The following is a 12,046-nucleotide window of genomic DNA, read 5'->3' as shown; positions in this document are numbered from 1 at the left end:
CTCCCCAGCCTGGCCTCCATCAGGCCTCGTGTGCCCAGATTGCACTTGGATGGCTGTGTTTTCTGCCTGCTACTTAAATGACCTTAAAATGTCATTACTGAAATGTACAGAGAAGAAATGACTTATCACTATGCTTCTTTCATAAATTACCACCAGCTAGAGTTCAATTTCCTGCAAGCATTCTCTGTTGCATTTGTCTGACATTAGGAAAACCATTCCTCTTTTTCCCTAACAGTTTACAGGCCAGGGCAAGTGAGAGCTCCATGCCCTGGAAGACTATGTGGGGGCCTTGTGTACGGGGTCCAGCTGTGCAATCTGACCCTGAAGTCTGATTTTCAAGGAGTAATGGACCGTCAGTTCCTGAGAAAACCAATGTAAGCTGTGGCCTTGTTCTTGGGAACACATTTGAATCCTAACAGAAATGCAGGTGCACATTTGAATAACTGTGAGAAGAAATAGTGTTTTGCTCTGGTTCCTAAACCTTTGGGCTTCCGAGCACCATCTCACCCTGGAAATGGATCAAGAATTCCCTTCCCACAACATAACTCAACAATATTTCTTGTAGATCTCTTTTTCTGAAAGAGGATTTCAGTGTCAAGGTAGGATTTTCCTACTGATACTCTGTAGTTACATTTTTTATGAAATGTGTTTCCCTCGAACAGGAACATAAACTGTGGATGTGTAAAGGCTCCTCTTAAACGAAATGGTAAAAGAGAGCAATGAATCAAAATCGCCTTGAGTACCTGTGGTCTTTCATCACGGCATGTTTAAGAAAACATTTTTCTTCATAGAGTATATTCAAGCTTGTCATCAGAGGGATTCTAGTAATACCAGGTATTATTGGGTCTTCCAAGTAGACAATAACTTCAGCGTTGCCAAAATTTATACCTTTTGCTCAGCTCTATCTGACCTGCAAATGGTCCTTTTGTAAAAGAACAGTGGTCCATAACATCAGATGTTTTTCTGGATAGATCAGTTAGAACAGGGAGCTTGTTTCCACATCAGTGAAAATCTGTTCTCCGTGCCGTATTTAAGTCTTCCTGCCCTCGTGGCAGGAGCTGTTTGTCCCCAGGTTCTGGGGCCATCGTCCCTCTGCACCATAATCTTTCACTCTTGCTCAGAAAGCACTCTCTTAAGTAAATACACTGTGGCCATTTGGTCTCCTAACATAACAAAGTATGATTTCTCTCTTTTAATACCTTTTCTAGCCTTAAGCAGGTGTAAAACCTTTCCCTTGCCCCATGAGCTGTCACAGAGCCTTTTTCTTTCTTTTTCCCCATCTTAATCCTCACCTATCACATGCTTTCTGGTAGTTTCTTGTGTTTGTTCAAAGTTTTCGACCTATTTTCATCCTAAAATTCAAGCTCTTTTAACATCAATATACAACACTAGGAGATGCATTCTCCTTGGCTGAGCTTGCCAACATTTTTTTTCAGCAAAGCATTTTTATTTTTATTTTTTAAAATTAATTTTGTTAATTTCTTTTTTTATTGAAATATAGTTGATTTACAACGTTGTGTTTCCCATATAGGTTATTACAAAATATTGAGTATAGTTCCCTGTGCTATACAGGAGGTCCTCGTTGTTTATATACTTTACATATAGTGGTGTGTGTATGTTACTCCCAAATTCCTAATTTATCTCTCCCCCCTACCTTCTCCCTTTGGTAACCATAAGTTTGTTTTCCATGTCTGTGAGTAAGCTTGACAATTTACAGGAGGGTACCAGTGCCTCACAATGGACCCGGCGCATGGAGACTCAGTGCTGTATAATGCAGGGGGGCATTTACATGGGGGCTACCAGTGTGGCTGTGGAGTGAAGCCCTCACATGGGAGTTCCAAGCCCACCTCAGGCTCAATGCCTAAGTTATTAGGCACCAGGTGGAGGTGCTTGAACAGGTATTCTCTCTAATTCTCAGTTGACTAAGCTTTGGAATCTATGAAATAATGTATGTGAAATGTGTAAAAGTATCTTTAACGTACCACACAAATATAAAATATATTTTTATGTATCATGCAAATGGAAAGTTACATACAGTCCACACACCCAAAGGGCATTTATGTGTGTCCATCTACGTACACCAGACAAACCATTTTACATTTTGGATATTATCATTTCATGACTTAAGAGAAATGGCTGCCAATGAATGGAAATCGATACAACACCTAAGAGAAATGCTGCATTTTGTCAGGCTTCTCAATTTAACTTTTAAATAATATTGATGCGGAAGGCCCCACTATCTTTGAAACTCACTGGTTGTCACTACATAGCATGCATAAGAGGTGAGCTTAAATCTTATCATTTTATAAGTTCCAGCTTCCTGGGAGGGAAAATCCTTACAAAAACAATGTGCATTTTCTGACCTAAATTTCAAGCCTCATGTTATTAAGATGTGAGCTTACATTTCTGCATGAGAGTCTGCAAGTCTAGAGATTGATACCAATTATTAATGTTTTGAGATTAATAGCTTGGAAGACGGGAACATCTGTCAGGTTGTAACAACAGCTTTCAAAGTAAATTCTTTACCTGGAGACAATAACTAATAAATGTGTGATTACGTTTCTGTGCCTTTCTTCAACTGAATCTAGATGGCTGCCTCTGGGTATATGACACTTGAAATTCTCTCTTCATCCCCACTTAAAAAAAATCCAATGAAGGAGATACAAGTTCAATCAGAAACTTAATATTTAAAAAGTGTTTTTTATAACTTGTCTGCTTGTAAAATTTCACATGCAAAGTCTGTGAACCTATAAATATAGGTAAAACTTTCAACAGGATGGCATAAAACATTTGTAAATGTGACACTTAAGAACTCCCAATGTCCGATCTTTAAGGGAAGGCACAGCCCGTCCTGGACAAATTCTTCCCCCACCCTGCAGGCAAATATTTGCAAGTGTCTGTGGCACCATCAGGTCAATGCCCTAACTGCTCCTTAGAACTGAAAACTGGCTAAAAGCAAGTCTCCCCCAGGGAGGCAGATCTAGGTTCCTAGGTTCCAATTTCTTCTCTCCCCCATGTGAACTTGGACAAGTTTCTTAATTTCTGAGTCACAGCTCCCTTATCAATAAAATGGAGTTAATATGAAGCACAAATACATCATCACCAGGTTGCTGCAAGGATAAAACAGATATTGCATGGAAAATGCCTGAAAGTTAAAAAAAGAATCTCAATACTCAGTAGCTATGCCTAGAATCATCAGTATGCCATGGATCCCCTGGCAATAAGACCTACCAAGTCCCAGAGCTGTGGTCTATAATGACGTTGGTTTTGCTTTTCCCCACCCTCCTCCCCTTGCTCTATGGAATTTTGCACACCCACACAGGCAGTAGCTACTCAGCTCCTTTCCAAAGAGCCTCTTAGCCACTGTGATCACCCAGCTCTTCAAGATCTGAAATAACTTTCCCCTCTCCAGAATGTCTGCTTCCCTGAGAAGTATGAACACAAGCCCTAAGAATAAAAGTTTAATGTTTGACACATTATTTATTGCAAAACAAGAGCTTCTCCCAGGTGGCCAGTCAGAGCAAAGTAGCTGCCCACCCTGAGGCTTCCATTATTGAATGAGAAAGAGAAATGTGGATGGGGCCATCATAAGCCCCTTGGAGACATTCTGACTCTGGACACCTCACCTAACACGTAGCAAGCTCATAGGTGATACAGAGTGATAAGAGTTGAGTTCCAGTTAACAAGGTGAGCCACTGTTATATTTTATAGGCAGGTAAGCATTTGTTCATTTTGATTGTGGAATCTCTTTTCATAGTTTTGAGCCATTTTTCAGAAGTATTTACATTCTTTAAGTCTTTGAAAAGATCATGTGTCTATTGCGGGGCCATCTGCAATGCCATAAAGAACTTGTGCCTTGACCCCGATCTTAGCAACATCATTCTGGATCTGTCTCCTCAGGCAAGGGAAACAAAAGCAAAAATAAACCAATGGGACTACATCAAACTAAAAGGTTTCTGCACAGCGAAGAAAACCATCAACCAAACAGAAAGATAACCAACCGAATGGGAGAAGATATTTGAAAATCATATATCTGATAAGGGGTCAATAACCGAAATATACAAAGAACTCATACAACTCAAGAACAAAAACCAAACAACCTGATTAAAAATCTGGCAGAGGGGCTTCCCTGGTGGCGCAGTGGTTGAGAGTCTGCCTGCCAATGCAGGGGACACGAGTTCGAGCCCTGGTCTGGGAAGATCCCACAGGCCACGGAGTAACTGGGCCCGTGAGCCACAGCTACTGAGCCTGCGTGTCTGGAGCCCGTGCTCTGCAACAGGGGAGGCCGCAATAGTGAGAGGCCCGCGCACCGCGATGAAGAGTGGCCCCCACTTGCCGCAACTAGAGAAAGCCCTCGCACAGAAACGAAGACCCAATACAGCCATAAATAAATAAATAAATAAATAAAAATTAAAAAAAAAAAAAAAAGAACTTGGTCAACAACCTTTAATTTGGAAAAAAAAAAAAAAATCTGGCAGAGGAGCTGAATAGGCATTTTCCAAAGAATACATACAGGTGGTCAACAGCAACATGAAAAAATGTTCAACATCACTAATTACCAGGGAAATGCAAATCAAAACTACAATGACTTATCACCTCACACCATTTTAAATGGCTGTTATCGAAAAGGCAAGAAATAAATGTTGACAAGGATATGGAGAAAAGGGAACCCTTGTGCACTGTTGATGGGAATGTAAATTTGGTGCAGGCACCATGGAAAACGGTATGGAGGTTCCCCCTAAAAATAAAAATAGAACTATCATATGATCCAGCAATTCCACTTCTGCGTATGTGTCCGAAGAAAATGAAAACACTAATTCGGAAAGAAGTATGCACCCCAATGTTCATTGCAGTGTTATTTACAACAGCCAAGACATGGAAACCACATAAGTGCCCATCAATGGGTGAATGGAAAAAGACGTGGTGTATACACATACATATACATACAATGGAATACTACTCAGCTACAGAAAAGAATGAAATCTTGCCACTTGCAACAGCATGGATGGACCTTGAGGGTATTATACTAAGTGAAATACGTCAGGTGGAGAAAAAACTACAGTATGATTTCACTCATATGGGAATAACAACCCTCAAAATAAATGAACAAATGAAACCAAACAAAAAACAAAGTGGTCAACCAAGGGAAAGAGGCGGGGGTGAGGGTGAAATGGATAAAGAGGGTCAATTGAATGGTAAGGGATGGAACCTAGATTTTGGTGCTGAGGACACTGGAGTGTATTCAGAAGTCAAAATATAATGTTGTACCCGTGAAACATATATAATGTTATAAACCAATGTTACCTCAATTTTTTAAAAAAAAGGAAAAAACAAAACAAAAACATACTGCTTCCTTCATTGACAAAGTTTTGCTGTAAGTTAAAAAAAAAAGCCAGCCGTATTAAGATGTGTTTTTAGTGAAGTAACTGATTTATATTTTAGTACAAGTTCCTTTCACATTACATACTGGTAACAAATAGATCCCTGCAGGCAGCCCGTCCCCAGAACACATGATGAGTGCCAATGCCTCAGACAAGACAGCCTTCCTCACTACCTCACCTCTGAAATGCTCCTTGGTCACCCCCAAAACTGGTGTTATTACAGCCTATTTTATTCCTCACCCTGGAAATATATAAGCACATGCACACTAAAACCCCTATCAATATTTCTCAAAATTGTGTGGACCTAAGAAGTATTGGGGAGCTTTTGAACATATAGATTCCAGGGCCTTGTTCCCTTTAATTCAGTAGGATTTTCCTAGGGCTTAGGTATTTTTAACAAGTACACCAAGTAATTCTAACACTGGAGACTCATGGAGACACTGTCCTTCAGGCTGTGCTGTCAAAAGTGCCTCTCAGCAATCCCACTACTGGGCACATACCCTGAGAAAACCATTATTCAAAAAGAGACCGGAATAAAGATGCAGACCTACTAGAGAATGGACTTGAGGACACGGGGAGGGGGAAGGGTAAGATGTGACAAAGTGAGAGAGTGGCATGGACATACATAAACTACCAAACGTAAAACAGATAGCTAGTGGGAAGCAACCACATAGCACAGGGAGATCAGCTCGGTGCTTTGTGACCACCTAGAGGGGTGGGATAGGGAGGGTGGGAGGGAGGGAGACACAAGAGGGAAGAGATATGGGGATATATGAATATGTATAACTGATTCACTTTGTTATAAAGCAGAAACTAACATGCCATTGTAAAGCAATTATACTCCAATAAAGATGTTTAAAAAAAAAAAAAGAGACATGTACCCCAATGTTCATCACAGCACTATTTACAATAGCCAGGACATGGAAGCAACCTAAGTGTCCATCGACAGGTGAATGGATAAAGAAGATGTGGCACATATATACATACAAGGGAATATTACTCAGCCATAAAAAAGAAATGAAATTGAGTTATTTATAGTGAGGTGGATGGACCTAGAGTCTGTCATACAGAGTGAAGTAAGTCAGAAGGAGAAAAACAAATACCGTATGCTAACAAATATATATGGAATTTAAAAAAAAATGGCTCTGAAGAACCTAGGGGCAGGACAGGAATAAAGATGCAGACTAGAGAATGGACTTGAGAACACGGGGAGGGGGAAAGGGAAGCTGGGACGAAGTGAGAGAGTGGCATGGACATATATACACTACCAAATGTAAAATAGATAGCCAGTGGGAAGCAGCCGCATAGCACAGGGAGATCAGCTCAGTGCTCTGTGACCACATAGAGGGGTGGGATAGGGAGGGTGGGAGGGAGAAAAAAAAATAAAAGTGCCTCTGCCAATTCCTGAATGGAGCTGTCCTCCCGGCTGCATGCAAAGATCTAAGGAAATGCTGAAGAATAGCAAGGTCACAGATCACCCCCTGATGCCACGAGAGGCTGGGCCAATATCAGCAGTAACCCCCTCCTCTCACAGAATTCTCACTCGATGGGAAAAATAAACCACATTTTGTGGTATTTTCCTGCCATTTACAGCCAAGTGTAATCCGTGAAATCACCCCCCAATTATGATGAGCCACTCTGCTTTCTCTCCCTCTACATGCTGACATCTTATTAGAACTTGTTTTGTTCCTCGTACACTTTTTTGTCACTTTATATCATTTTCCTTGTGCTGGTCTGTTTTATGGATGGCAAGTTTGCTTTCCCAATAAGAGTTCAGCTGACTTTGGAAGTGTCCACAGAGTACCAGCAAGAAACAAGCACTAACTTGTATCATAAAAGGCTGGGATGGTGATCCAATTCAACCGTCAACTTATCATGTGCCACTCTTTCTTTAGCTCTGACACTCCAGCCACACCAGAGTTTTGGAATTCCTTGAGTTGCTGTTGCAGGGCTGTTTCAAAGGCAGACTCCCTGCCCCTGGCATACTCTTCCTCCCATGTTTCCCCTTCCTAATTCCCACTCATCCTTCAGACTTCAGTGTGACCGTATCCTATTCTCAGGTTAGGTACCCCTTTCTAATATTCCCAATGGACATTGAATTTCCCATTGATCCTACTTAATAAACTACTAATTACTGGCTAATTGTCTGTTATACCCACCAGCCTACACAGCTCTGCCTATGACCAATATGGGAAAAAAATTGGCTTATGTTTATCTTGTTGACTAAATTCCCAGTCCTTAGTCCAGTAGCTGACAAGTGGTCAGCAATCAATCACTGTTGAATGAAGAAGCAGATAAATGAGCCAAAAATTCAAGCTTCACATCCTCTGGCTGTGACTTTGAAAGTGGCACGCAGTTTCCTGACATTCTCCCAAGTTCTTCACTCTTCAGAGGTGATAACCCCAATGCCCAAACAGCAGCTTAGATCAGATGCATCTTTCTGAAAATATCTCCTGAGCCGCTTGGGACCCCACCTGCAACAACACCTTGGCAGGAAACCATCTTTGAGGCAACAGGACCTAAGAGGCATCAGTGGTTCTGAGCAATGTTTTGGGGCACCCAGAAAAAATCAATTAAACCTTTATTTTAATTTTCCTATCACATATAGGAAATATCATTTTTGACAAACAGAATTTTTATGAATCCTATGACCCTCACACTGATCCTTTGTTACAAAGGTCTGCAAAAAAGTATCCTCAAGTTTAAACCAAAACCCTGTGAAATAAATGGAGGAGTTGGTGGAGACCAAGTCAGGTGGAGACCTAGGGACAACACGGACCAGCAGCGATGACACACCTGGGTCAGCAATAGGGCAGGTGGAGAGTTAGATGACTTTGGAAGGTGTCTGCATCCCTCAGGTCCCTGTGTTCTCGGGCCCCCACCTGTAAACACGGCGTGTGTGTTGACTTAAGACAGGGATTGGGAAGATGATTCTAAAAGATGTCTAAGAATCTTTCCTCATCTTATATTCAACAATCTGTTACTGTTTCTCTGAATGAAATCAAACTCAGTCATTTGAAACTGTCTGAATCAATACATTTCTATATTTTTTATTGAGGTAAAATTGATACATAACATTATATCAGTTTTAGAGATACAGCATATAGATTCAGTACTTTTATATACTGCAAAGGGCTTACCACAATATGTCAAGTTAACGTCCATCACCTTACATAATAGTCAGAAAACATTTTTTTTCTGGTGATGAGGACTTTTAAGATCTATCCAGGTAACGATTATCAAACACACAATATGGTGTTATTAACTATAGTCACCATGCTGTGCATTATATCCCAATGATTTATTTATTTTATAACTGGAAGTTTGTACATTTTGACCCCCTTCACCCATTACTCCCACTTCATACCCACTGCTTCTGGCCACCACCAATTTGTTCTCTCTATTTATGAATCTGTTTCTGTTTTGTTTTGTCCATTTCTTTGTTTTGTTTTGTTTACATTTCACATATAAGCGAAATCATATGGTATTTGTCTTTCTCTGACATTTCACTTAGTAAATATCGTCAAAGTCCATCTGTGTTGTCACAAATGGCAAGATTTCATTTTTTTTTTATGTCAGAGTAGTATTCCATTGTATATATATACCACTTCTTCTTTACTCATTCATCTATTGATGGACACTTAGGTTGTTTCCATATCTTGATTGCTGTAAATAATGCCACTATGAACAGTGGGGTGCATATATCTTATCAAATTAGTGTTTTAATATCCACTTTTAAACCACTTTGGTTGAACAAACTTTAAAAATGCTGCTGCTACCAGAGAAAAGAGGTTAAAATTAAAAATAAATACTGCATACAATCCACATATCACAATTCATATTTGAAAATGAAAGTGTTTGAAGACTTTCTTAGCATGATTAAGAAGAGGCAATCAAGAAAGCACATTGTATAAAAACCAGCCTCATTTCATAAAGAAGATATTTTCTCATAATGATTTTCTGACAAAAATTGGCCCAGGCCAATGCATTAAGAAATAATGATATTCTTACCATGATACCTTCTAACTAGGATATGACTTTCCATGGGATTTTGCCTAGGGAGAGATAATTCACTGGCTGGATGCTGTAGGCAGTTGTATTTTTCATTTTATAATAATTAAAATTATTTTTATCACTTCCACACACAAAGAAATCAATGGTATTTCTTTGTAAATTTAATCTTGCAAAGAAAAGAGAAAAAAAAAAAACCTTTTATTTCTAGACCTTAGTGCATTATGCTTCGAGATTTCCTTGAGGGTTCTCAAAAATCTCAGGGTCAACTTATGAGGAATAATAAATGGCTGTTTATCCATCTCCCCCTTATAAAGGCTGCATACGCTGAGGCAGAAGCCAGCAGACAGGATTCAAGCGAGTGTCTGCAATAACACCCCAGGCAAAGCGATATGTCAAAGTTAGTCCAAAGCAGGAAAATCCGACAGTTCAATTTCATATCAAAGTCCTTGAGGGAAGCTTGAATGAGTGACAATAAATACCATCTGCTTTTTATTGTATGTATAAGCAATGTTCTGTACTATCTTCATAATAACCATAACATTATGTTAATATGAGGGTATTGAGGCTCTGAGTGGTTGGAACCCACTAGTTATATGGTAAATGAGCCAAAGTTGGATAATCCCAGGCTCTCGGCCACTGTGGGTATCTTTCTGGTTTGCAGATGTGAGTTCTCTCATCCAGAGGTGAAGATGCCAAACACAAACTCCAAATATGAAAGGGAAGAATAGGTTTGCAAAGCAAACCAAGCAGAGGGTACATACAGGACACAAATGCTCAGAGGAAACATCTAAGAAAGGCTCGGGCCATTTGCTGCCAAGGAGCCTGTGATACCTGCTACAGGGCATTCTGAACCTCGGGTTTCTGGCCCAGGAATCTTTTGGCTTCACTCAGAATCCACATTGAAAGGCCAAAAATGTGGGACTTGTGCATCAGATCTTAAAGCCAAAAACAGATCAGCCCTTGCTGTCGTTTTCTCCTGAACATGTATCCAGGGGATATAAATCCTCCTAGGAGTGGATTGAAGAGAAGGAGGAAAGAAGTAGCAGTTCTAAACACTAATCGGTAATTGAAATGGGTTCTAAAATTGCAAAGCCCTTCATTGTCCGGAGCAGGGAAGTCCTGTCTTTCCTGAAGTCTGGAGCAATTACTAACTGAACGGGCATGATTCTGTTCTAGGAGTATGTAAGGCTTCACATAGAAAAGCCCATTTTTCAAATTCTTTTATCAGACCCCCTGCTAGATTACTCTCCTCAAGCATTAAAAGAAAGAAGATTGAAATACGAAGGCTTTGAGGTCAGAAGAGCCAGCAATGAACAGCGAGGTAAGAAAGATTATTCCTGGCTCACGTCCCCTGAAACAAGAACTCTTTTACATGATTTCTTTTTAAACTAAAAATAATGCTTCCTTTTTCTCTTTTCCTTGTAATGAAAGCAATAAATATTCATTAGAGACGAATTATAAAGCATAGAGAAGCTAAAAGAATGATGGAAATCCACATTTGTACTACTCTGATATGTAACAATTGTACTTTATTATTTTTTTTTCCTTGTTGATCTTTATTTCTGAAGTATGTTTGTGTTTGTGTGTGTGTGCGTACATTCAAAAGTGATGAGAAAGAGGCTTCATCTCTGGTGATAGGGCTTGAGAAGAAATACAGCTAGGGAGAAATTCTTGGCAACAGGAATAGCTGGGCAACCACTAGGAGTGATGGTGCCAATGCTAAGTTGTGTAGTTTTGGCTTTTATGATGCAACATCCCCAAACCACCTCCATTTTCACCCTAACTTCAGCAAAATCTCTCTCTACAATACCTTCTGTTAGTGACATTTTGGCTGGAAGGGAAGTGAAAGCGGCATTGTAATCAGCTTTGTAGCTGAATTCAAGTGGACGGAATTTCACACTCACAAAAGCAAAGTTGCAGAGTGGAGGTGGGAAATTCCGTGGAAAACTCAATGTAACTGAGAAAACCACAGACCCTCAAAGGATCCTTAATGGTTTAGGGAAAGGCCAATGGCTCCTTACTCTAGAAGAGTAGTATCTCATTTAGATTTCCAAAAACACTCAGGGGAAGATGGCTCCAGAAACATATAGGATTTTTTTTTTTAACATCTTTATTGGAGTATAATTGCTTTACAATGGTGTGTTAGTTTCTGCTTTATAACAAATTGAATCAGTTATACATATACATATGTTCCCATATCTCTTCCCTCTTGCATCTCCCTCCCTCCCACCCTCCCTATCCCACCCCTCTAGGTGGTCACAAAGCACCGAGCTGATCTCCCTGTGCTATGCGGTTGCTTCCCACTAGCTATCTATTTTACGTTTGGTAGTGTATATATGTCCATGCCACCCTCTCACTTTGTCCCAGCTTACCCTTCCCCCTCCCCGTGTTCAAATCCATTCTCTAGTAGGTCTGTGTCTTTATTCCCATCTTACCACTAGGTTCTTCATGACCTTTTTTTTTTTTTTTTCCCATCCGATGATGGACACTTAGGTTGCTTCCATGTCCTGGCTAGTGTAAATAGAGCTGCAATGAACATTTTGGTACATGACTCTTTTTGAATTATGGTTTTCTCAGGGTGTATGCCCAGTAGTGGGATTGCTGGGTCATATGGTAGTTCTATTTTTAGTTTTTTAAGGAACCTCCATACT

Source organism: Balaenoptera borealis, assembly GCF_965194805.1.
Source record: "Balaenoptera borealis genome assembly, chromosome: 7".
Taxonomy (NCBI): domain Eukaryota; kingdom Metazoa; phylum Chordata; class Mammalia; order Artiodactyla; family Balaenopteridae; genus Balaenoptera; species Balaenoptera borealis.
This window is presented reverse-complemented; position numbering follows the sequence as displayed.